Source organism: Camelus dromedarius, chromosome 3 (assembly GCF_036321535.1).
Source record: "Camelus dromedarius isolate mCamDro1 chromosome 3, mCamDro1.pat, whole genome shotgun sequence".
NCBI lineage: Eukaryota > Metazoa > Chordata > Mammalia > Artiodactyla > Camelidae > Camelus > Camelus dromedarius.
The window spans coordinates 20885035-20912826 of record NC_087438.1 but is presented as its reverse complement, the minus strand read 5'-3'; the positions used below and the strand labels follow the sequence as shown (position 1 = coordinate 20912826).

Sequence of the window (27792 nt, the reverse complement as noted above, 5' to 3'; positions counted from 1 at the left end):
TTCACATGCTTGTTCTACCTCATTTGTCTTTCCATCTAGAATTGGAGTTGACATGCCTGTTAGACATATTCCATTTATCTGTCTGATTGTTATTTGTCATTTTATCTGTCTAGCAATCTACTTTAATATGCATCTACTGGGTCTTCATATATCATTGTTCAGCCTCAGAATGCTTGCTATGTCCTATTTCATTTTTCAATTCCTTCCCCATCTAAAAGATTTAATGATTTCTAAAGTAATAGCAATGGATGAAATTTGTACTCCAACAGGCTTAATCTGATAAACTTGAGACTATAGTAGTGTGTATTTTTCCTTTCTTCTGATTATTTAATTGTGCTTGAAACATTATGCATGTAGATACAATACTGAAATTAAGAATGACTGAATTAAGTATACACTTACTCTAAATGTTTATTTTCATTGTAACACATACTAAAATTTTATAGGCCTACTAAACCTCAAACAATATGTTATGGCATGATAGTACCATATCTAACTGGTTCTTCATATCAAATTCACTGGGTATAATACAGTGTTTTAAACAGAATAACTTTTATCCCCACTACTTACAAGATTCTAAGAAGCTGATATAAGCACATTTAGTTGAAGCAGGAGCAAATACTTGTAATGGCTAGCTTGGGCAATAGACCCACTGGGGCGCTTAACTCTCCTCCAGTGATGATTTTACAGCCTTGGGTAAGATACTTAAATTTTCTAAAACTCAGTTTTCCCAAATAGAAATCACAAAATCACAAAATTTGTCTCAAATTGTCACCATGAGATTTCTGTTTGATATATATAGTTCTTTGGTATATATATTTGTATATTTTACAGATATTGGACATAAGCAGCATTATTCTATATAGATGAAAAGGGAAGTAACTACTGAGATCTTACACTTTGCCTGGAGGCACTTAGCAAAGTTTGCTGAAATTTGTGTGGTGGGGTGTTGAATAGAGAAGAAGATCCCCAAATTTGTATAGGAGTCTCTAAATTTTGATCATGTAATATACGGTGAATATTCAGTGTGAGTCTCCATGAGATTGACAGAAAAATTACCTTGAAACAGTGAAAACTGCACAGTGTACTGGGATATGTAAAAATTCCAAACAGGCAGTCAGGAAGCATATTTGAACACCACAGACATTTGGTTAACCTCCTGAAAGGCCATGCCTAAGGATTAAGGTAACTCTAATGAGAGGTCTTATAGTCCTACCCTAACTAGGCTAAGAACAAATATCCAAAAGATAAAGCAATTAAATTAAATCAGCTACCTGACCCTCTCAAAAAAACCTTAAAAGACAATAAAATTCTTTCTCAACATTACAGCATTTACAATGTCCAGCATACAACAAAAAAATTACTAGAATTGCAAAGAAGCAGAATAATGACCCATATTACGGAAAAAAATAGTCAACAGGAAAACAAGTAGAGATGCAAAGTTGTTGAAATTAGTGTCAAAGGATTTTAAACATTTTATAAGCATGTTAAAGAGAGTAAGAAAAAAATGAACATAATGAGAGGAGATACAGGGAATTTTAGCAGAGAAATTAAAACCATAAAAACAAATTAAATACAAATTTGATTAGAAAAGTCAATATCTGAAATGAAAAATTGACTGAATGGGCTTAATTGTAGGCTAGACACTAAAGATCAGTAGACTTGAAGGCAGATCAAAAAAACTATCCAAATTAAAGAAAACAGAGGCAAAAAAGCTAAAAAAGACGCAACCAGAAAAGTATCATTGGTATCAAGGAAACTTGCATTTCTGTAGTTGCAATCTTTGAAATCTAGAGCAAAAATAAATATTTGAGGAAATAAGAGCTGAAAATATGAATATGAAAATATCAGTGGATTCAAGAAGCTTGCCAAGTGCCTACCAGGGTACAAATCAAAGGAACCCATACCTGGGGACATCATAGTCAAATTGATGAATATCAAAAGTATATTAAAAGAGATTAAAATCATCAAAGAAAAAATGCATGTTAAACACAGGTGAGTAAGGGAGAGCATAAGAAATACCATTTATTTCTCTTCTGAAACAATCCATTCTGCAGACAATTAAATGGGGTATTAAAATACTAAAAGAGATGTTTAAAAATTCAACCTGGAATTCTATAATCATTGAAAATATCTCTCAAAAATGGAGGAAAATAAATAGTTGAGATAAACCAGTGCTGAGAAATTCACTACCAGGAGACCTGTATCACTAGATACACTTAAAAGAAGTTATGATAAGCAAAGTCATAAATTTCTTTCAGCTGTGACAAACTGAAACACACTGCCACATAGATTAACAAAGAGTAGAAATGGTGACTATGTAAGTAAACATAAAAAATTTTTCTCTTTATATTTTTGTTGAAAAGGATGACTGCTTAAAGGAAAAATAGTAACAATGAATTTTAAGATGTATAACAGAAGTAGGACCAACATGTATGATAAATTAAAAAGGTGTAGGAGAGAGGTAAAAGGAGATGATGTTATAAGATTTACATAATACCTGAAGTATAATAATATTTACTGATGCTAGATTGTGAAACGAATAAGAAGCATATTGTAATCCCCACAGCAACTTTTTAAAATAATGCTAAAAAAATCAATAAAGTAGAAAGATAAAATTACTTAATCCAATAAAAACAGGTAAGGAGGAAAAGAGAAAACTGAGACAAAAAAATAAGAAGCAAGTAGAATAAAGTTATATCGTCAATTCCAGTTATTATAAATCGACTAATCACCGAAAAAATAGAGATCGCCATAATGAGAAAAGCAAGAGTCAAATGCATGCTGATAACAAAATGCATGTTTTAATAATACAGTTTAAAATGAAGAAAAATAACATGCTATTATGAATTATAGGTAAATTAATGCCAGAAAATAGACTTTGGACAAATATATCTAGTTATAAAGAGGGATATCTTATTATAATGAAAGAGTCAATTTTTCAAAAATAAATAACAATCCCAAATATGTATATACCTAATAATGGAGTTCAAATTATATTGGAAGCAAAACTGTCAATTAGACATATCTCAACCTATAATTATATTTAAAATGTAAGCAGTCCTCTTTCACTAATAGATAGAATTAGTAGACTGAAAACCTAACAAGACACTTACCTATTACAACACCTAAAGTCCAAAAAGCTGACACTACCAATTGCCGTTGAGAATGCAGAGCAATGAGATCATCATTCATCGCTGATGGGAATGCAAAATGATGTTAATTTGGAAGACAGTTTGACAGTTTCTTACAAAGCTAAACATAGGCTTATGTGTGATCTAGCAATCATGCTCATAGATATTTATCCAACTAATTTGATATATATACAGAAGAAAAACTTTTGAGCATTTAGAGCACCTTTATTCATAATCTCCAAAATTGCAGGAAACCAAGATGTCATTCAGTAGGAGAATGGACCTAGATTCCAATTTTAGATTCTAGGAAAGGCAAAACTACAATGAAGGTAAAAAGATTTTGGTGACCTGGGTTTGGTGGGGAGATAGAGAAAGATGAATAGATGAAATACCTGGGATTTTCAGAGCAGTGAATCTAGTTTGTATGGTACTACAATTGTGGATCCATAACATTATGCATTTGGCAGAACTAAAGAACTTTATAACACCATGGATAAACCTTAATGTATGTAAATTTTTAAAAAATCGTAGAAGTTGGGGACACCAGAAATGTAAAAAGTGACAAATTAATCTAACTGCATTACAAATATATGTAACAACTGTCTTGAATAGGGTGAGGAAAATAGTGCTGACCTAAGTAACTTTGAAAAGAATTGGAGTCTGTAAGTCCAAAGGCAAGTAAACTGCACATAAGCAATGTATACTAACTGATGAAGTTGCTTTCCTTGAGGGTGAAGGTTAACAATATTGATACTCCATTCATGTACACCGGACTGAAAATATTGTGTAAATTAATGGCATATGCTGGGAGCTAAGATTTTCTCTCTTAGAATGGAAATTTACAGATAAGCAGGAGCAAGAGGCTAATATGAGCGGTGGAGTAATGAATTCTAGTTGGAAACATCAGAATGAATTTATGCTTAGCTTAATGTAGATACAGATGGTTACTTACAGAAGTATATGTAGATAAGTGAAAATACAGAGTAGTATACAAGCATATATTTCCACACTTTTTCATCATTCAAGAAGCAAAGACTGCAGTAGCAACAAGTATTCCCAACACCCAAATCTTGATTCCTAATACCATTCTCCAATAAAAGGAGCCAAGACTCCTTGGAGAAATGGCTGATTTAGTATTAGTACCCATAATATACAAAATATAAAAGATGAAAATGGAATATATTATTTTAAAAAATTGACTCACCCACCCACACACATTTATGGGAATATGGCAAAGATTCACAGTTGATGCAGCTGAAAGAACTCCCAACATCTTGAGCATAAAATAAAGCAAAATTGCGTAATGACCTCAAATAAAAATATTTATGAGTCCATACTGATATGGATAAATGATTTAAATATATAAATAAATGTGTGAGAATAAAATAATCTCATGTGTGAAAAGTTCAAATAACTTATGTATATATATATATTCTGCCTTCAAGGAGATTGTACATAAATCTCCCCACTTCTTAAGTGTGGACTGGCATAGTAACCTCCTTTTGAAGAGGACAGTACAGGAAGTGAGGAAGAAAGAGAAATGTCAGAGTGGAGAAATTTGGCAAACTCTACCTCAGCCATGTTATCAAGGTCAACACAAATAGAGATAATCCATGTTGATAGTATGTGCACTTATCATGATGTGATGAAAATAGTACTTTACCTTTGTGGTCTTCCTCCCTAAACACATAACCCTAGTCTATCATGAAAAAACTGTCAAAGAAATGACACAACTGTATCTGAACAGTCCTCCTAAAAACTGTCCAGATCAACAAAAACAAGGACAATCTGCAAAATTGTCACAAGTGAAAGGAGCCTAAGGAAAAATCACAATTAAATGTAATGTGGTATCTTGGATGGGATCCTGGAAAAGAAAAAAAGTCACTAGGTAAAAACTAAGGAATTTGTAATAAGCTATGTATTTTAATGAATAGCAGTATGTCACTATTGGTTCATTAATTGCAATAAATGGACCATAGTAATGGAAGATGTTAATAATAACAGGAGAAACTCAGTGCTGGGTACAAAGAAACTTTTTGTATTTTCTTTAAAATTTTTCTATAAATCTAAAACTATTCTAGTTTTAAGAATTTTTTTGAAAATATCAAAAAGAATACAGAAGATTTGTACATATATTATCAACCAACTTAACCTAATTTCCTTGATACAACACTACATCTAAAATGTGCAATATACATATTTTTTAAGTACACATGAAACAGTCACCATGATAAACCATATGCTAGACTTACCTCAATTAATTTAAAATTATAGACCCATACAAATGCATTCTCTGGCCTCAGATAAATTACATTAGCAATAAAAAAAACAAAGCTATCTTTAAAAAATTCAAATGTTTGGAAACTAAGAAACTATTCTAATGTACACAACTAAGAAACCATTCTAATATAAAATAACAAGAGAAGTAGAATGATAATGAAAATATAACTTACCTCAATTTTGGGATGTACAGTCTGAGAGAAAACTATATATACCAAAAAATCAATATATTAGAATAAAGGAAGATTATAATAAATGATATGGACAAGATAAAAGCAGATGTCAATAAAATATACAAACAATAGAGAATATCAATTAAAAATCAGATCTTCAGACACATCAATTAAAATTTAAAATCCCTATTTAGACTGAACAGTTAGTGAGGAAAATATATATCCTTATATAGCAATGATTAATACATTATCCTTATATATTAATTTAATTTATGAGTAATTAATAATAAATGATAAATTATTATTATTATTTCAGGATTAATATATATTCTTAAAATATTCCCACATAGCAAATAAGTAACAGTGCAGTGTATAAAATGCAGTATATACCATATTTGTCTTATCCTAGAAATGCAACTTGGTTTTACATTTGAAGAACAATCAATGCAATTTACCACATTTACAAATTAAAATAAACAAAAAAAAATGATTATCTAATAGAATTTGAAATCCTTTGATGAAACTTAGTACCAATCTGTGAGAACAAATTTCTGCAAAAGAATTAAAAGAATTTCCTGGATATAATAAATAATGTCTAAGAAAAAACTACAACTATTATTCTAATAACTAGAACTGAATATTGGACTGAACACTTAAAACTGAAACAAGGTAAGAATGTTCTCTTTCATGTTTTCTAAATAGTATTATATTAGAGGCCCCAGACAATGCAAGAAGGCCAGAAATAGAAAATGAAGGTACGCGGATTAGAAAGTAATGAATAATACATTTTTTGTAGGTGACATAGAGAATGATTAATCTAAAAAATGCCTATAGATATAATAAATAAATTTAACAAGGTTGTAGGTACAAGGCTAGTATATAAAATTTAATTACATTCTATTAAAAACAAATGGAAAATATAACTTAAAAAATATATTTTTTACAATAGCATTAAGAATGTAAAATTCTTAAGCAATCAATTTATTTCTAGTTTCAATAAAAAATCAAACACAATTTTTAAATAGCTAAAATAAAGAAAACCTTAATTAATGAAGAGACATACAATATTCACACATTTGATGACTCTGTATTACTAAGATATCACATAGTGTTGTATAGTTTGAAATAATCCCAATCAAATACAATGTCCTTTTTTATAAAAATTGACAAACTGATTCTAAAATTTCTATGGAAATGTAATGGATCTAGAAGAGTAAAATTCTGTTTGGGGGAAAAAAAACAGTTTTCAGGGCTCACACTGCCTGATTCAATCACCTGATGTAAGCTACAACTGATAATACGGTATACCTGATGAGAATAGACATATAGATTAATGCAACTGAATAGTGAATTAAGAAATAGATGACCCCTTCATACTCGTATATTCAATTTCTGAAAAAAAAATATAACAACAGTTCAGTGAGAGAAAAGATATTTTCACTAAACCATTTTGGAGGAAGTAATTATCCATGTGGGGAAAAATAAACCTACCTCACAGTTTCAAAGAAGGACTGTGAGTGTCAATTTGTAGCCAGAACAAAAAATGTTTCCTGGAACTTGGAAAATTTGAAAACCATGTCTCTTGGAACTGTGAAGTCTGAATATCCATTACCATCGGACCACAACAACATGACATAAGTAATGTCAGGCAAGAACCATCTATTTGAAAGTTGCCAACCCACAAGACCAGAACAAAAAATAATTTGTTCTTTTAGACCAATAATTCATGAGGAACATAACTGGTTACTCAACAACAGGTAACTGAAATGGGAGAATCCTAATACAAGGAGAAAACAAGAGAAAAACAACAGCAGCAACAACAAAAACAGTTGCAAAGAGCTCACACACAAAATTTTAAACATGGCAGGAAATAACCCATAATAAGGGCATTCAGACAGCACAGATGATTAATGATCTCAAGAACCTATGACAATAGATAATCTGAAGGAATGCATATTATGTAACAGGACTATGCTAGATGCAATAAATCAGAACGTCTTTGTATTTTACTTGGGAGATAGAATTGTATCCTAATCAAAGTTGAAGCTTCTGTGCATTATGAACAGTGCTGGATATACCTTATAAGGAATGCAAAATGTATGACCTGAAGTGAAATAATATTTAATAAAACTTAGTATCATTTATATTTAGAAGCCAAAAGAGTAACCAAAAGTTCTTATAATAATCTCATTAACTTGACTATACCTAGTAAGTTACTAGTAATTTGTTTTATTTTATAGCAATAAACTATGCTAGAATAACCATTATTATGTATTTATATTGTTTGTCATTAACTTGTGTTGTTTTAAATTATCCATTGACTGAGAAGAGCAGACTAGCTTGAGATTATAAACACTATTTATTACATTGTTTCTTGAGAAATAATATTCTGAATATTAGAGAACTAGGTTATAAACATAATTAAACGTGAGAATTAATTGTGTTTCATAGAAATCAATTACCTTATGTGAACAGTGTAAATCATTTAAACTTTGTTTTTCAATACAACATGTATATTCAAAAAGCTCATGATTATCCTCTACGAATAATAATTAGATATATTTTTAGTCAAATTACCTTCTATATAGAGGAGTGCTAACGTTGCTTGTCTTCACAGTGAACTTTCAGTTCCAGGTCAGGTTGTAGCTGAGCATCTGCTGTGGCCATATGTTATCACAGTAGATTGCCACCAGGTGAAATTTGTTATGAGACACACCAAATTCTAACCACTATCACAGGAGATACTGTAATAAATAAGGCTTTCCCCTGCTTGGCCTCCCAGTCCCAATGGGGGAGATAATTCCACATTTCAGCTAATATTGTTTTGGTTCCTGCCATGAAGCTGGAAAATATTTCTTGCAGTATAGAATCTCCCACTGGCATCTAGAAAGTGAGTATAAGATTAAAACTCAGAGAAAGAATTTATTCACCATGGGGAAATATTTTTGTGGACTAGAAAACAAAAGTATCAAGATGACAGTATTTTCCTTGTATTATTTTTCATGCTAGACTGACCCTAAGTTTCTCACTTTCAGAGACTCCCGAAAGAGTGATTAGATTTTTATGCTATTTTAGGGCACCCAAGCTAGTTTAGCTACCTTCTGTATAGCATGAACATCCTCGATACAGTAAGAATCTTTCAATTCCTTAAATTCTTAGAAGTTTTATATTTTACTTAAGCTGTTGTGTCTATTTTTCATTAATATAAATCAGTTTATTTGCTTTTAAACAGAATAAAGTCTCAATCTTTTATTAAACTAAGTATATTAGAATATATTAAGATAGTATAAAAAGTGCAGCATTAATATATTTACCACAAATAATTTTTAAGTAAATGTAAGTATTTATTTTTCATATTCAAGTTTTCAAACAACAGTTTGGTGTAGATTAGGAATGCAGAAATTCAAGTGTGAAAAACATCAGCATAGTTAAAAGAGACTATATTCAAATAGATTAAGTACACTTTAGCATGTTACATTTGAAATGTGTATAAAAACCATGTACCTGGGTATTAAAATAACATCCACTATATTGCTTATCCTTAGGAGTTAAAGCAATTCCTAATCTGATCACCTAGAGAAAAGGAAGCTTATAATGTTTGTATCAAATTTGGGAAAATGATTTGTGGTGTACAGAATTCTAAGACATCTCAAGTTTTCTGCCCCCCCCCCCCAGTATGTGTACCCTATGTAAGCTCCTACTCTTGAAAAGTGAACCTTTGTATATGATGAAATGCCATCCCTGTGGTTCGATCACCAATCAGTTAATTTTGATTTAATCAAGAGGAAGCTTTTCATGGATGGACCTGGCTTAGTGAAATGGGCTATTTAAAGGAAAGTGAAACATTAGAAAGATACCCTTATGTTGACCTTGAGGAAGCCAACTTCCGTGCTATGGAGGCCATAGGCCAGAAAACAATGGATGGCCTCTTACAGCTGAAACCTCCACCCTAGAAAATTATAAGGAAATGAATTTTTCCAGTAACAAACGGGTTTGCTTACATGGCAATAAAAGTAGAAAATTTTTATAGAAGAGGAAATGAATTTGGGAGGGCTGTAGTAAACAGAAAGTGTATAGCTTTTCATTGGCTGAGTCCTTGCTAGGAGAGAAGAAAAGTCCTTCTTGGTGGCCTCTGCTGTCTTCGCAGGACTCAAGAGCCCCCTCTTCTGCTCTCCCAACTGTATTTAATTATGGTTTCTGTTTATTAATTTTTTTCTTATCTTTCCCCCTTTTGATCAAGATCTTTCTCTGAATGCATTGCTGATCAAGAGTCAGGTTTTAGTCTTGGCAGCTTTTAGTCCCTCAGTGCCTTCCTGAATCTTTTTTGGGCATAGTGTCTGATGTCAGAGGGAAGATGCACAGATTGGAATCCTACTGAGGTCACATACTGATTAACAAAGGAAGGGTAGGAGGATGAATGTTCAGTCACTTTTTGTCTAAAGCCCATGTGTTATGGAGATCATAGACATTGGAGATTATCTGAAATGTAGTGTCATTATCAAAGGTTTGACAATAAGCTTCCAATAGGCCTGGGCCAGATATCTTGAGAAAGCTGTTTTATCAAGTAACATCTGCTTCAGTTCTGGGAAATCCTTACTTTCAGGTCACTAGATGATTTTCAGGTCTAGGCAGGGTCTGGTGCTTTCTTTGAGTGTGTTGCTTGAATCCAAGAGTCTACTGCTTGAAGTTTTGTGACACAGAGATTGGTTAGCAGTAGCTGATAGGGGACTCTCCAGTGGGGTTGAAGAGAGTTCTTCTGGAGATGTCTTTTCCAGTACACTTGTTAAAGTACCTGGTCAGTAAAATGGGTTCCTTGATCACTATGAAGTTCAAGAGGAGTTCCCATGTAGGGAAGTTCTAATAGAACTTCATCCACAGAAGAGGCAATAGCCTGTATACAAGGGAAGGCTTCAGTCCAATATGAAAACAGACCATGACTAAAACATATTTATATTTATGAGATGGAGGGAGTTGTATGAAATCCATTTGCCAGACCTCAAATAGCCCATTAAGCAATTTAAAATGTTAGGAACAGTATACACAGACTTCCTTGAGTTATACTCCAGACTAGTGGGACAAGTGAGATAGACACTTTTCTGTGGCCTTGTTAATGTTTCCACACCAATATCCTTTTACTCATGCCATTATTTTGTCAGTAAACCAGTAGTTTAATGCGTGCACAGTGGTGAGGAGTGGGGATTTTAGAGTCTCTGGGAGGACTGAGTTGTTTTTTTGGTCCAAACCAGAGCTTAATCTTTTTATCAAACCAACAATTGTTGAATTTCCAACCTTGTTTTTTCTGAGGCCAATTTTGAGCTTCTCTAGCCAGTTTTTCTAAGTTATCATTTGGGGAAACATCTCTTTGGATCATGACAGAGGTTTGGTTGTTGTTGGTTCCTTTAAGGATAACATCCCTTGTGGAAATATCAGCAAGGTGATTCCCCGTAGCTGCCAGAGAGTCAAGTTTAGAATGCCCTGGAATCTTGATAATAGCTGAAGTGGCAGGTAAAAGCATTGCATCTAGTAATTCTGAAACATAGGCACCACTTTTAATTTTATTTCTGTCAGAAGTAAGGAAGCCACATTACTTCAACATTCTAAAAACATGAGCTATTCTGAAAGCTTATCTACTAACAGTATAATCTTTGGTTGTTTCATCTTGGTCATGAAGTGCAAGCCCATGTAGAAGCACGTAACTTAGCCTGTCTGGCTGAGGTAGACATAGGCAAAGATGCTGCCTCAGTAACATCAAAGGGAGTTGCAGTAGCACATCCAGTACAGTGTTTGTCATTTTCATCTTTTAGACAAGAACCATCAGTGAACCATAAGAAGTCAGCAATCCCCAGAGAAGCTTCCTGCAGACCATCACAAGGAGTCAGAGGGTGACCCATTAGCTTGGAGCAGCCTGAGAGACTTTGTCAGTGATGGAGGGGAGAAGAGTAGCAGGGTTAGTGTTGCTACAACATAAAAAAGTTATATGAGGAGTGGTTAATAAAAGGACTTCATAGGAGGTGAGACAGCTTACTGAAAAATCATGAGTGTGGTGAGGATTCAGAAGATCTTCTGCTACATGCGGTACAAAAGTGGTTAAAGGGGATCCCACAATGATTTCCTTGGTAGTCTTAACCAAAAGAGCAGTGGTCAAAATGGCTCTAAAGCAAGAGAGATATCCCCATAACACCGGGTCCAACTGCTGGCTATAATACCCAGTGGGTTATTGGTGGTCCTTGTGTTTTTGAGTGAGAACCCCAAGGGCATTCCCTTCTTCTTCATATACAAAAAGGGGAAAAAGGTAATCTGATCGTTGAGATGCTCATGGGCAGGTGGGTTCATAAAACTCTCCTTTAAGTCCTTGAAAGCCATATTGTCTGGTTCTTTCCATAAAATAGGGTAAGAGTTATTATTGTTTAGTAAAATGTACAGAAGTTTGTCCATAATAGAAATATGGAATCCAAGTTCAGCAACAGCCAGCTAGCTCAAGAAAATCTCTCACTTAGAGCTTAGTTTGGGGCTTTGGAAAACTTAAGACACCATGAAGTCATTCTGGATCTGGGTGTAGCCCTTGTTTTGATATCAGATGCCCTCAATGCCAAATGTGGATTTGGACTAACTGCAATTTTTCTTTGGCAACCTTATGTCCCTTTAAGACTAAAAGCTTTAGCAAGTGGATACTGTCTTCCTATGAAGAGGGAGAGCAAAGAAGCAAATTCCGCATATAATATCAAAGTAGAACCTCTAGGGAACTTTATATCATCCAGATCAGTCTTCAGGATTTGCAAGACATTTTAAAAAGGACACTCAGTAAGATCCTGAGGCATTACTGTCCAGGTGAATTGTTTTTCTCCCCAAGTGATGGCAAATAGATATTGACTAGCTTCATCACCTTTAATACTAAAAAAGTCACTGCATAAATCAATTACAATGAAGAATTTGCTTCCAGTGGGAATGGATCTTAGTAATATATGAGGGTTAGGAATGATAAGGTGTCAAAGAATAACAGTCCTGTTCATTGCTCAGAGACCTTGAGCAAACCTCTACCCTCAGCCTTTAGGTTTTCTCACCAGCAAAATGGAAGTGTTACAGGGGTTAGTACAAGGGATAATGAGGCCTTGTGCCTTGTAATATTCTATTATGGACTTTATGCCTTGAAGGGCTTCTTTTAGGGTATTGATTAATTCTGAGAAGAGGTTGTTGAAATGCACTATGAATTTTACCAATATCAATTGGAGACTTTGTCCATAAAGAAGATGGTAGCTGATTCAGTAGGGACAAATGATGAGTGTTTCCAGAATCTGCTCTAATGCAATCAGAGATGGAGCAAATAAGAGACATCGTAAGGTCATTTAATTCACCAGTTGGTTACTTTGATGGCTACTGTCAAATTCTAGAATTACTTACCCCTTTTCACAAGAAAGAAAATTCCACATGACACTTCTGTAAGAAGTCTTGGACTAACAAATGGTTAGAAGCAGAGGAACTAAGGAGAAGGATGTGAATCTCTCAAAGCACCTAAACAAAAGGAAATAGAATCAGAGATTAGAACCTCTTGAGGTTCATCAGAGATCCCTACTATTTGAACTATTTTAGTACTTCAAGGAAGGGACTATTTTTTAGTAGTGGGTTGAGCTCCTAGAATGTAGCTTCATTGTCAGTTAGGAGTGAAAGACATTCAGTCCCAATCTAGAGACATGTTTCTCTGAGCCAATTAAAAGGAAGGATTGGGAAGAGCCCCTGTAGTTTCTTGGAACCCCTTCATTAAGAATTGAGAGGATGTTGGAAGGACTGATTAGAGGGCTGAAGGCACCTAAAGTACTTAAATGTGTAACAGTCTCTTTTCTAATGTTCTGGCTCTTTGCAAGAAGAGCATAAACAAGGAGGGTTTTGGTTCCATTTAGAAGCCTCATTTACTGGAGTTGAAGATTAAGAATTTCGGTGGCCCTTTTTTGAGGTGATTCATCTAGAGTGTGAGAGATTTGGTTTGCCATAATCTGGAGTGGATATAGTTTCCCATTCCATCCTGGTACTTTTTACTATAAAGGAAAGGTCCTGGTTCAGCCCATTAATAAATATAGACTTAGAAGCTCCCTGGGTAGGATTAACCCCTGAAGGAAAACCAGACTTCCCTTTAAAAGCAATCTGAAGTTGATTGTAATAATCATGAACAGGCTCATCAGATTTTTGTGTGCAAGCCTGAATTTTGTTCCAATCAACAGGTTTTAGAAAATCCCTAGGAATTGCTCAATGAAATCACTTAGAGATTGCCCAAGCCTGATCATATAATAAGTCAGTGGGCTGGTCTCCCAGTTATAATTCTAGAGACTTCTCAAGATTTTCCCAGTTAATGATTTTCATCCAGTCCTGGGCCTGGCCTTCACTGACAAGCATATGAACTAGCTTATGTAAGTCAGAGAAACCAGATTAAGTTTGAGTGGCTGTATTAAATTTGTCAGCAAATATGTGAGGCTCTTTGGTTACTTTGGGAAAATCTTTGACTATGGCTCACGGTTCAGCTTCAGTGCAGGGAATATAGGAAATTAGGCTTAGTCTCTGGATTCTCAGAAGACTTACTTTTAAAGGGAAAGTTCCCTACAAGTTCAGAGGGAAAGGGAGTAGGGAGAGTTTTAGAGAAAAATAGAACTTTGGTGAGAGATTAGCATGGGGGATTTGAGGGTATAGAGGAGGCATAGGTGGCAAGAAGGAAGGAAGGAAGATGGCATCAGAGGTAGAGACTGGCCACAAGGAGCCCAAACGAGAGAGACAAGATGATGCCAGAGGCTAAGCCCAAAGACCAAGAAGCCAGGGAAGAGCCTGAGACTTCAGGAGCCCTTTTACCTTTCTTTAATCATTTGTTTTTCTCACATAAGATTTCTCACTCTTAAAATCTTCTTTAGTAAGGAGGCGATTTTAGGTTTCTGATAACATTTAGAAGTCTCGAAATATCAATTACAACAAACATTCCTATTCAATTTTAGGGATATTAAGTTTGGGGATTTCAGAAGTTCCCCATAATGACTATTGATAGTCTAAGTTGCTTTTGGTCAGGTTAGCCCATTTTATTTAGAAAGGCACATGAGGAAGGAGCACTATTTTTAAACATAAAACCAACCAGAGTCCCTGCAGTGGAGGGCACCCTCAAAATATTTACATAATCGGAATCCCATTTCTGAGAGGTTTTTCTCTAGAGTTAAAGAACACTTTTCAAATAGCTCAAACAGCTTATAACTCAAACAGCTTGCAAGCTAATCCCAGCCAATTCTAAGGAAACAGCTTGCTCTGAAAAGAGCCATGCCAAAGGCTTTTCAGCCAATTTCTATACAGTAACCTCTATTCCATAGGAATAGGCCAAAGGCTGGACAACTGGAACAATTTTAGTGAAGCAGCCCCTGTTCTTAAAGGAATAGGCCAAAGGCATTTTCAGCCAGATTTGATTGAAACAATCTGATGTCAAAGTCAGACCAAAGTACCAAACCAAGTACTCACATGCAGAGCAAGGAAGGCCTTAACCAGAAAGACAGAACCTTAAAATAGATTCTTAATAAAGCCTGGAGAGCTTCAAATGCAAAGAGGGTGTGAGCTTGGATCCAGGAGAAAGAGCTGCTCCTTCAAACTCCAGGGTCAGTGAGAAAAGCAGTGAGCAGCGGCAGACTCAATTGTGAGTATCATACCTATTTGCTCACCAGCCCCGGAGCATTTGGGGGTCTTCCCTGGGCCCTGTATGGACCACAGAAATGTTGATCTGAGACGAATAGACTGTCAGATACTTCTGCAGGAAAGGTGAGTTTATTCAGGATCAGCAGAGAATTGCAGTTTCACTATGCAACTACAGCAAATCATGTATGATTCCCCGAATGGCAATGGAAGGAGAATGCTTTCATAGAGAGAAACAGGAAATTGGGGGTTGGGGAGGGCTCGAGTAAACAAAGAGTTCCTGGCTTTTTATTGACTGAGTCCTTGCCAGAAAGGACTTTCTTCTTCTTGGGCCCTGCTGTTGTCACAGGACATGGGAACTACTCCTTTTGGTCTCCTGACTGACTCTATTAAATTGCTGTTTCTGATTATTGGGGTTTTCTTTTTACAGTGCTGTACATTTGGACAGCATAAAGTCTGTATTTTGAGGTTGAAATGTAGTAGTTGGATGACTAACACATATATTATATATTATACATTATATTCATGTATTATATATAAGTCCTCTCTGGGAACAAGATATGTAAACCACCTAATAGTATGTAAAATGAATCCTCCCTCTCTCTTTATATATAATATATGGGATAACTGTTGAAAATTCAACAGTTCAAACTGTTAGGCTTCTTACGTATAAGAGGAAAGATACTTGCATGTCACCCAAGTCAGAAGGCAGGAGAGCACCACTTTGGTTGTGGAGCCAAGAAGTATACGTTAGAAATGTCAGCTACTTCTTAACTGCCAAGATATCACTAAGCAAATTATTTAATCTCTCAGGGCTTCAGTTTCTAAATCTATGAAGTGGGGATAATACTGATTTCCTCATGTTAGTTCTTTGCAGGCTTCATGAATTAGAATATGTAAAATCTTTGTTTCTCACACATAGTAAATGCTTGTGCTTTACTCTATGTCAGGAAGACCAGAAGTGCAGTTATAAAAGATTACTACAAATGTTCATTTTTTTGTTATTTTTAGCACAATACTACCTAAATTGAAATAATTATTCTAAAAAATGTAAATTCTAAAAATGAAGTGTTATGTTTCATGTGTGCTATGCTTAATTTATGCATTGCTTGGCCAGATATATGATTTGTCAAGGTAAAGAAGATGATGTTGATTTTTAATCTAAAATTAGCAACTGATTTGTTTTGTTAGCTTTATTCAGCATTGTATATAGTCTTATTTTCCCTTCTAGTTATTTTGCCTGTGTGTCTTTTAACAACCCTATTTAGTTTTATCATGTTGTCATATTCACAGTTTGCTTGGTTGTTTATAAAATCGCCAAACTGAGTTTATCAAAGGAATAATGAACACTCCATATGACATTCATTATTTTGATTTTCAGTAAGTAGAGTAAATTGCATCCACAGTTTGTTACTCATTTCACTTTGAAATGAAACAGGTAGCCTTTCCAATAATTATTCTATCTTTCTATTGACAGTAACCAGTCTCTTACATGAATATCAAATAAAGTTTCTATTTCATATCCATGATTATACAACTGTATCAAATGCAGACATCTGGTTATTAATCTTTACTATGAAAATTAGCATTGAGCAGTTCAACAGAGAAAGTACCTATCATCCCTGTGGGAGGCAGAATAATGCATTTCCTCACCCCAGGGTATCCACATCCTAAACCTAGGAACGTGTGAATATATTCTGTTACATGGCAAAAGGTAATTAAGTTGCAAGTGGAAATAAATTTGCTAAGCAGCTGACCTTAACATAAAGAGATTATTCTAGATTATCAAGATGTGCCCAATGTTACCACTTAAAAGTGGACTAAAAATGCAGAAGGGGAGATTTTAATGACGCAGTGTGAGGGGGATTCAATCTGCCCTTTTGAATTTGGAGAAAGGGGGTCTTGATCCAAGGGAAACCTCTAGAAACTGGAAGAGACAAGGAAACAGATTTCCCCCCAGAATTCATAGAAAAGAACTCAGTCCTACCAAGCTCTTGATTTTGCCAGGGGAAACCTATGTCAGACTTCTGATCTAGTGAGCTCTAAGTTACTAAATGTGTCTTGTTTTAAGTCACTCTGTTGTATCTGCTATACCAGCCACACACACACACACACACACACACACACACACACACACAAACTAATATGATGCCCATCTTCTGGGGGGTACCCTCCTTACTGTCTCATAGTCCAAACAGACTGGGTGCAAATTGAGCACCTATGACCACATACAACACTTGATTTTCAGCCAGTAAATTTGGCAGAGGAGGAATATCTCGCGAGCCTCCACTAAAGAAAGATTACTAGTTTGACAACCAGTCTACCAGCAGCACTGTGTATAGTGATTGATGCCAATTTTATAAAATCCCAAGTAAATTCCTTTGCAGGAAAAATAAGTTAGCATAACATATCACATGAATCTATTTAACATACTTTGATAGTTTTCCCAGTAATTTTAAATTTTACTCAAATTGTGATAGACATCATACAGTTTTCCATTTTCTGCTTGACAGCTTAGAGGGTCCCTAGATACATTGCTCACAATGTTTATTCAGGGGATAGATAGGTAGGTAGGTAGGTAGGTAGATAGATAGGTAGATAGATTTAAGTTATATATAATTTAGCCTTTTCAAAAAAGAAGAGAAGAGGCAATACTTTGGTTTAGTTTTAGAAATATATAGCTGTGTTCACTGATGAATTTGCTCTCCTTAATTGGAATGTGCTTTTCCTTCCATCCTCTCACAAGAACATTCTTGCTTTGCTTGCCAGCATTTGAAGAGCAATGAAAGAATTCATAAGTTATGAAGGAAAAGGAAATTCCTCCTTACAGTTGTCACATTATCTTTCTGGCCACCTGGCCAATGCTCTGACAGAAGAGAGACCAGTTTAGTTTATTATTTAAAGCTGAACACATCCGTTCTTCAAGAGAAGCCTAAGAATCTAAAGGAAGTACCTCACTGCAGGCCAGACATTACTGTGACCGTGACTCCATGTTTCATTAGTAGTAAACTATTCTCATTTCAAATGTCTTTTTATGCTAAAGCAGCAGGTTTGTTGAACATAAAACCATGGAGAGAAATTGTGACATATTTAAGGATTTTTACTTTTCATCATTATAACTCTTGAGAGTTATTTAGTTTATTTTCAGAATGACAATGTGGTCCATATTAGAAACAGCAACCTAAAATGTGGCAAACATTTTTTTTAAGTTTTACTTTTAAACTTTTTTAAAATAGTTTTTTTTCATCTGTTAGATAAAACACTGATTTATGAGTAATTATTTACATTTTTCTCCTTTATCTTCCTTTCCTTCATTAAAGAAGCACCGTTAACTCACTCCAGAATGGGTGGTATTGCTTCCTGTTGCATTAAATGCGGCATACAACATGGAAATGACACATTTAAAACTTACAAAATGGTGGTAATACAAACAAGTCAACACACGTACTATTTACCATGTGAAGGCACTGTTCTAAGCATTCTTTATGTGTTACTTCACTTAATTGATACAAAAGCTAGGAATATCTTGCTTGCATTTTATATAGGACAGGTTAAGTAACTTGTCAGAGTTGCATAGTTGATCTGATAAGCATAATAATCTTGCTAATAGGGAACTTTTCTTTTCTGTGCTTTTATCCAAAGCTTAGGTTAAAATTAATTTGGCTCTTTGGTTGCAAATAACAGAATAAATTCAAGAAAGAAAAGGCAAGACAGTAAATGTATATATGTATGTGTATATATATATATATATATACACACACATATGTGTATATATATATATATACACATATGTATATATACATATATTTTTTTTTAAGGGCATAGTGGCATCTCATGGAACACAAGGATAGAAGGTCCTAAAGAAGGGATTGGAACCATGCAATAAGAAGCACTTAAGAATCACAGTTCCATCTTTTACTTCTGACCTTTCTCTTCTGCTGCTTTAGTCTTTCTCTCTCTAGACTAGTCTTTTCTGTTCCCTTATCTTCGTGGTCAACAGAAGCTAGCCACCATTTAACCCTCATGACCTAGGTCTTTTCATTCCATGACCAGTCTGTATGAAGCTTGTCCTAATTATACATTCTGAGAAATATGCTAAGAGGTTAGATTGGTCAAACATAGGTATCCATCTCTGTCAAACAGTTCTATTGTTAATAACTTCACTATGAATTACCTTGAACATAAGAAGTAGAGGAGAGATAGTTGACTAGAAAATACCGTAATTTTGGTAACTGGAATCTTCCAATGTGAACTAATTCAAGTACATGTGATACCCCCAGTGAGAAGCTGATGATCTCTTGCTATGCAAATTACACGACTAGACCAAAGAACTTCAAAACTAAAATAAGAAGCTTTTCATTGACTACCACTCCGTTTCAACGCGCGCGCGCACACACACACACACACACAGAGAAAGGCTGTCCACAGAGAAACTCAATAATGTGAAGAAATATTTGTGTGATTATATTAAAACAGTGTGTATGTATATTTTACTTGATTGATGTATACTTTTGTAATGCATTTTGAAATAAATATCACCAACTGTGAACAAGCAATTTATTAAAATCCAATGATTCTTTGTTCTCTATCCTTTGTTTTATGAAAACTCTTGATTTCTTAAACAAATTCCATTTTATATATCCATGATAAAAAAAAATCAGGTATAATTTGAACAGCCAGTTATGGTACCTGCTTCTAGCACATTTCCTGCAAAGATACTTCTTGAAGCTTACTATGAAATAACTAAATTCTGCATAAACATAAATCTTATGGATTTGGGGGCTTGCAGCACACTCTAGAAGGCTCTCAGTGGCCAAAAATAGTACTAAGCTTATGGAAATGGTAGGGTTCTCTGTAGGGTGGGAATATGAATAGGTGTCAGTACCATCATGAGAGAAGACAATGGCCATGGGATAGTTCCACGTTAGTAGCACACCCTTGATCGCAGCAGAAGGAAATGAACGTTCTCTCTGAGAGACAGCATCATTAACTTAGGCCCCAGGTTTCCACAAATTATGAAGTGCTATATAATGGACTCACAATCAAATATCTCACACACAGACACACACACAGTCACCCTGAATGAGAATCTCTGGGGGCAATAAAAGCAACAATAGATTTAGTTTCTGATCGATGTTGACATTTCAAGAAATAAATATAAATTGATTACCTTTAAACTACATGAGAAGAAAAAGGTAGAAGAATGAAAGTGAGCCAGCAACAAGTAAATAAGTGAAAATAAAATATAGAATACTTGTATAGATTATAATACCATTTAAAAATGAAAAATTAGTAAAATGAAACAATATATTGTTTAAAGATAAACATGTCATAAAATATAAATAAAAAGGCAAAGTGGATGATTTGTTTAAAATTCAAGATGTTATTACCTCTTGACTGGGAAGGAGGCCAGCAGGGATTTGCAATCCTGAATGAGGAAAGTATCAGATGGAGAGAGTTAGAGTTTGTTATAGTAAGGTTGCAGTTCTTAAATTGTCTTCAGGTTCTCAAGTACTCTTTCATACTTCGTAACTTACTTGCATGCCACAAATATTTATATATATATATATAAAGTAATTAAAAATAATAAAAAAAGTTTTAAGGGGATATATATATATATAGGCTAATATAAAATTAAATACTGTTTTATAAACTAACTTTAAACTTTGTACTTTACTGTATACAGGAACACATGATCTAAATCAGTGTCTCCCTGGGAGCCATATATTCCTGAAGGTCCCCCATATTTCTCCTCCTTTTCCCACTGTTCCTCCTCTCTCTCCTCCTTTTTCTTGGTGGTTACTGTAAGAAATTTTTAAGTGGCTGCATTTACTTCAATTTTAAATTAAGTTAAACAATGTAGTATAGTTTGCATTATTTCAGTGGTTACCTTAGAGCTACATAGTTAATTGTAACTATAATGGCAACATTATAGAATGAATTCAGTAGGTGGATTTACTTTATGATTCGTTGAGTGAACAAATCATTTTACTTTTTAATGATTTCAGATTAATGAGAAAAGAATGGAGGTCAAGGAAAAATAAAATATTCTTGCTAAGCCAAGGCCATGGGACCTCATGGCATGCTCAAATTATACAGCAGTTTGAATAACTAAACCAAAATTGATTCCAGAATGGCATCATCACATACCTGAAACTAGAGTAACTATACTGAACTCAAAAAATCCATGCTGGTGTGGCAACACTGTTCTTATATTTAAAGAGTTTATTTAATTTCAGTAAAACATTATCTGCCACATTACATTCATTTATTGTCTAATTTCTCAATATTTTTATGTAATTTAAATTTCTTTAGTAATTTTTGGTTTTTTAGTTGTATAAGTGATACAATAATTACTAGTTTCATGTTTGTGTTTATTTAATTAAGTTTATGATTAAATAATTTGGCATCATTGAAAGACTAGTTCTGTAAAATATGACTAATATTTGATATTCTTACCCACCATTTCAGCTCACTGCATTTTGCTTGTTACAGACAAGATATTCATGTTTATTTTTATGAATTGATGAATGAATGAACAAATCAGCAAATAAGAGAACAAATCCTGCAGGAATCTATTTTATATCTCAGCATTGCCCTCATTCAACAGAAAATGTGTTCTAGGATCCTAAACTGAAACTGATTGTCTCTTCTGGTCTATGGCCTGATTCTTTCATGCTTCCTTTAATCTCCTGATGGTTTCTTGCTCAGATGCTTCTTATAAATGCATCTGGATATAATTAAGATCCAAGATGCCTTCTGAAGCCAGTGTCATTTCACTATTACATAATAAAGTTTTTTTTAAGTATAATAGCTTAACTTTGAGTCTAATACGCAGTAGATATGACATTCCAAAGATGAATCACCATTTGAAGAATCTACAAAGAAAATGTAAAGTAATTAAAACCAGTTGATTTTACTGTTTTGGATCCTCTCACCTCAAGTATGTAAGAGATGAGAGAAAGAAAGGAGAAAGGGTTTTGGGGGAGAAGATATTAGGAGGAAAATATTTTTGAGTAAAAATATGATGTGATATTCTTTCCCCCTGCTTCTCCCTCTCTCTGCTTAAACATTCATGTAGGGTGCAGACCCGTACAGGGATCTATGGAATGCTTAACACTTTACGCCTTCATTTGGGAGGGAGGGTGGACTAGGATATGACTCCCACCTTGGAACTGTTGCAAAGAAAAAAGAATTAATAACTCCTTGAAGAGTGATGCTATTTGGGGGTTGATCTACATACACTCACTGGATATAGCCTAACAGTGGATGAATGCTTGTAGGATTCTCTTCCTAGCTGTTGTAAACTGTGGAGAAAGCAAGCTGTCCTGATTTCTGTCTAATAGCGCCACCTGGAGTCACGGAGGGAACAAAGCAGCAAGAAGCTGCAGGTGCATATTCAGAGTTCTGGCAAAGGACTACTTAGAATAGCAGTCAAAGTAAGGCAGGGGAAAGGTGGTCTGCAGGGAACCTTAGAAAAACTAAGAAAAGAAACACTTGCAAAATATGTCAGGCACCCAGAGCTGAATGATGATTCAAGTAAGAACTGTCCTTACCTTGAAAACATCATCTAGAAAAGAAGGCAGGGAAAAGAATTGTTTACGAGAAAAATTTAGATGAATACATAGAAAAACCAGCTATACCCATCTTCAATCTTCAGAGCATCCAGCCTGAAACATGCTGGTGTTAATAAAAAGTCTTAAAAATATACTGATAAGTCCAAATTCTGAGTAGTGATGAGTATCTTGGACCAAACATTCTAATTACTGAATAGTGTTTGTGAGTAGCAATTTAAAGTATACCTAGAACAAATTTTATCTAAGAATGAGCAGGAAAGCCCAGACAATTACCTTGCTAAGTATATTTTAAAGGGGCAGTGGGTGATAGAAGTAAATTTGCATTTTGGATATGTCAAAAGGAGTTGTTCAACTTCCAGGTTACATACGAAAATGTAAAACACTGTTTAAAAAGCTAATTCAGTTCTCTACACTGTCAAAAACAGGGGGCTGTGTTCTTTGAAAAGGTTGCATTTGGCTTTATTTCTGTTTCCTCTTATTTCTTCTGCATTTATTATCCAAATCTTGTGTCTTGACAAAATCTGAGAGTGAGGGCAATCATCACTCTCATAAAAATTCTGTTTCTAAGAATAGATATGAAATTTTAACAAACTTTTGTTATTACAGCTTAACTTTTAAACATTTTAATAGTTAAATATTGAACGCTTAGTGTTATAACAAAGAACAGCAGTTTCCTCACTGTCATCTGTCAGATTCCTGTTGTAGACACTGTAATGCACTCTTGAAATATTATTTAGATTTTCATTTTCAGCTAAGGTCAAGGGAGAAGCAAGTTTTTTTTTCTTTCCTCTTTAATGGTGAGAGTCTAAGGTTAAGTTTTATCTTCTCTTTAACTTAGGGATTTGGACATGGTGAGATGCAGCATCATTTAAGCAATATGACAAGTTGAAGCTTTATATACACTTGTAAAAGAGGCCTTCTAAATACGTTCCCAAACAGATTTAAGGCTGTTGTTTTCATCTGTATTTTGTTTTATTTTTTTATTTTCTCTACTTGCTGCTTTACAACATCACCTGAGTACTTAGCCTTAGGTGTATAAATTTGACAGTGGTGCCATTTAATTGTTTTTCAAGAAAACAAAAGCTTTTGGATTTTCAACTGTATTTCTACTTTCATTGTACACCCACTAATTTTAGCATCTTTACTGCAAAAAATGTAGAAGACATCTTTACAATAGGTCTCATGGAAGAAATGCACAGATTTTGAAGATACAGCAGTCTCATATTTCATCAGCAGCTATGAGCAATTGAACAACTTCTTATATAAGTGGGCATCAGTTGTTAATGAGCTCTGCTGTTTTAGTATCACTATTTGCAAAGTAACGTATCTAAGATTTCTGTTGCTCCAGCAGCCTTTTCACACTGTAGTAACAGCTGTTACATTTTATTTGAACACTTTGTGTAAATATGACAAGATACAATTTTTTTTCCATGCCAAGATGTTTACTTAGGGCTAAAAAATGAGGAAGATAGGTTGGGTTTCCTGTTGGCTTACAACTGGTATTTTTATTTTCTATTTTGTTATGGTAAAATTGTTTTATGAATGCTTAAGTGCAGCATGTAAACAAAATAATATATCATATGCTTTTGATGCTTGGATTTGTCTTAATCATATTTATCTCATTGTCAGACGGTAAACTGATTTTCCATCCTATAAATATTCTTTTTAATCATACTGCCCTGTTGTTAGTTGAATAACATCTCGAAATCTATCATCAAGCAAGTAAACAGAAACTTACTTAAGTTAGTCATAAATCCATGACACTGTCGGGTCATAAAAAAGTCTAACTCTACATTTCATAATATCTGATGTGTAATAATTTTAAATAGCACAGTTTATTATATAACTAACATTGTGCAAGAATGTATGTACTACTACAGTAATTTGAACAAAATATTGTGGTAGCTCATGGGAATGAAGAAGAAAGAATGCATTGGTGATGAAAAACTTTTGAGGTAGGAGATGTTTTAATTTGGTCAAAGAGAATGAGTAAGAATTCTCCAGACTAAAAGCTATAGAGCATTTTAAATGGTTTGGCCTCTACCCTTCCTCTTTTTCTCCCTCTTTTTTCCCTTCTTTCTTTTTATAAGCTGTACCATTGGTCTGGGTTTTCCAAAGTTTCTAGATATCCATGAATAACTAGAGATTATCCCTTAATGATATGGGTGTGTATTATGAATATCAGGCACAGTGTCTCAAAAAGAACATTGAGTATTCTCATTCCTTTTCATTGACTATAAGAGAATCTATTTTTTAAAATTTACCATACAGGACTCTTTTTTAACATTTTTTATTGATTTATTATCATTTTACAATGTTGTATCAAATTCCAGTGTAGAGTACAATTTTTCAATTATACATGAACATATATATATTCATTGTCACATTTTTTTCTCTGTGAGCTACCGTAAGATCTTATGTATATTTCCCTTTGCTATACAGTATAATCTTGTTTATCTATTCTACATTTTGAAATCCCATCTATCCCTTCCCACCCTCCGCCCCCTTGGCGACCACAAGTTTGTATTCTATGTCTATGAGTCTGTTTTTGTTTTGTGTTTATGCTTTGTTTGTTTGTTTTTTGTTTTTGTTTTTTTTTTTTAGATTCCACATATGAGCAATCTCATATGGTATTTTTCTTTCTCTTTCTGGCTTACTTCACTTAGAATGACATTCTCCAGGAGCAACCATGTTGCTGCAAATGGCGTTATGTTGTCGGTTTTTATGGCTGAGTAGTATTCCATTGTATAAATATACCTCTTCTTCTTTATCCAGTCATCCATTGATGGACATTTAGGCTGTCTCCATGTCTTGGCTATTGTAAATAGTGCTGCTATGAACATTGGGGTGCAGGTGTCATTTTGAAGTAGGGTTCCTTCTGGATATATGCCCAGGGGCAGGATTACTGGGTCATATGGTAAGTCTATTCCTAGTCTTTTGAGGAATCTCCATACTGTTTTCCACAGTGGCTGCACCAAACTGCATTCCCACCAGCAGTCTAGGAGGGTTCCCCTTTCTCCACAGCCTCTCCAGCATTTGTTGTTTGTGGATTTTTGAATGATGTCCATTCTGACTGGTGTGAGGTGATACCTCATTGTAGTTTTGATTTGCATTTCTCTGATACTTAGTGATATTGAGCATTTTTTCATGTGCCTATTGATCATTTGTATTTCTTCCTTGGAGAATTGCTTGTTTAGGTCTTTTGCCCATTTTTGAATTGGGTTTTTGGTTATTTCTTATTAAGTCGTATGAGCTTATGTATTCTGGAGATCAAGCCTTTGTCGGTTTCATTTGCAAAAATTTTTTCCCATTCCGTAGGTTGTCTTTTTGTTTTACTTATGGTTTCCTTGCTGTGCAGAAGCTTGTAAGTTTCATTAGGTCCCATTTGTTTATTCTTGCTTTTATTTCTATTGCTTGAGTAGACTGTTCTAGAACATTTTTGAGATGTATGTCAGATAATGTTTTGCCTATATTTTCTTCAAGGAGGTTAATTGTATCTTGTCTTATATTTAGGTCTTTGATCCATTTTGAGTTGATTTTTGTGTATGGTGTAAGGGCATGTTCTAGCTTCACTGATTTACATGCTGCTGTCCAGTTTTCCCAACACCATTTGCTGAAGAGACTGTCTTTATTCCATTGTATATTCTTGCCTCCTTTGTCAAAGATTAGTTGACCAAAAGTTTGTGGGTTCATTTCTGGACTCTCTATTCTGTTCCATTGGTCTATATGTCTGTTTTGGTACCAATACCATGCTGTCTTGATGACTGTAGCTCTATAGTATTGTCTAAAGTCTAGGAGAGTTATTCCTCTAGCCTCTTTCTTTCTCTTCAGTAATGCTTTGGCAATTCTAGGTCTTTGATGGTTCCATATAAATTTTATTATGATTTGTTCTAGTTCTGTGAAATATGTCCTAGGTAATTTGATAGGGATTGCATTAAATCTGTAGATTGCCTTGGGCAGTGTGACCATTTTAACAATATTGATTCTTCCAATCCAAAAGCATAGGATATCTTTCCATTTTTTAAAGTCTTCTTTAATTTCCTTCATCAATGGTTTATAGTTTCCTGTGTATAATTTACATGACTCTTTATATCACAACTGAAATGAAAATCTCTGGTGGCTGTCATTTTGTGTCCAAATCCTGGTCTGATTAAATATCAGTTATGTGATTTTATATTATTTTCCTTCTGTTAACAGTGGAAAATAATGGCATTTACTTGATAGAGTTGTTGTTATTGTAGCCTTAGTCCCTGCTGTCATGAAGAAGCAGGAAGCCAAGAAGGTGGTAAATCCCCTATTTGAGAAAAGGCCCAGGAATTTTGTCATTGGCAGGACATACAGCCCAAAAGGTACTTCACCCACTTTGTCAAATGGCCCAGCTACTTTGCCTGCAGCTGCAAAGGGCTATCCTCTATGAGCAGTTAAAAGTGCCTTTTGCAATTAAGCAGTTCACCTGGTTAACCAGACCTTGGACTCCAAACAGCTACACAGCTGCTTAAGCTGGCCCACAAGTGCAGACCAGAGACAAAGCAAGAGGAGAAGCAGAGATTGTTGGCGTAGCCTGAGAAGAAGGCTGCCAGCCAAGGGGATGTTCCCACCAAGAGGCCAGCTGTCTCCCTAGCAGGGGCTAATAGTGCCACCACCTTGGTGGGGAACAAGAAGGCACAACTGGTTGTTATTGCACATAATGTGGATCCTATTAAGCCGGTTGTCTTCCTGCCTGCCTGCATCATCAAGTGGAAAGCCAGGTGGGGGCGTCTAGTCCACAGGAAGATCTGTACCACCCTCGCCTTCACACTAGTTAACCTAAAAGACAAAGGAGCTCTGGCTAATCTGGTGGAAGCTCTCAGGACCAATTACAACAGATATGATGAGATCCACCCTTACTTGGGGGGCAATGTCCTGGGGCCAGCATCAGGGGCTCTCATTGCCAAGATGGAAAAGGCAAAGGCCAAAGAACTGGCCACCAAACTGGGCTAA

The 27792-nt window shown here is 34.8% G+C and overlaps 1 pseudogene; it reads left to right on the top strand.

Moving 5' to 3' along the window:
* The first annotated feature begins 627 nt into the window (after window positions 1-627).
* On the top strand, window positions 628-27792 carry LOC105093627 (large ribosomal subunit protein eL8-like; annotated as a pseudogene).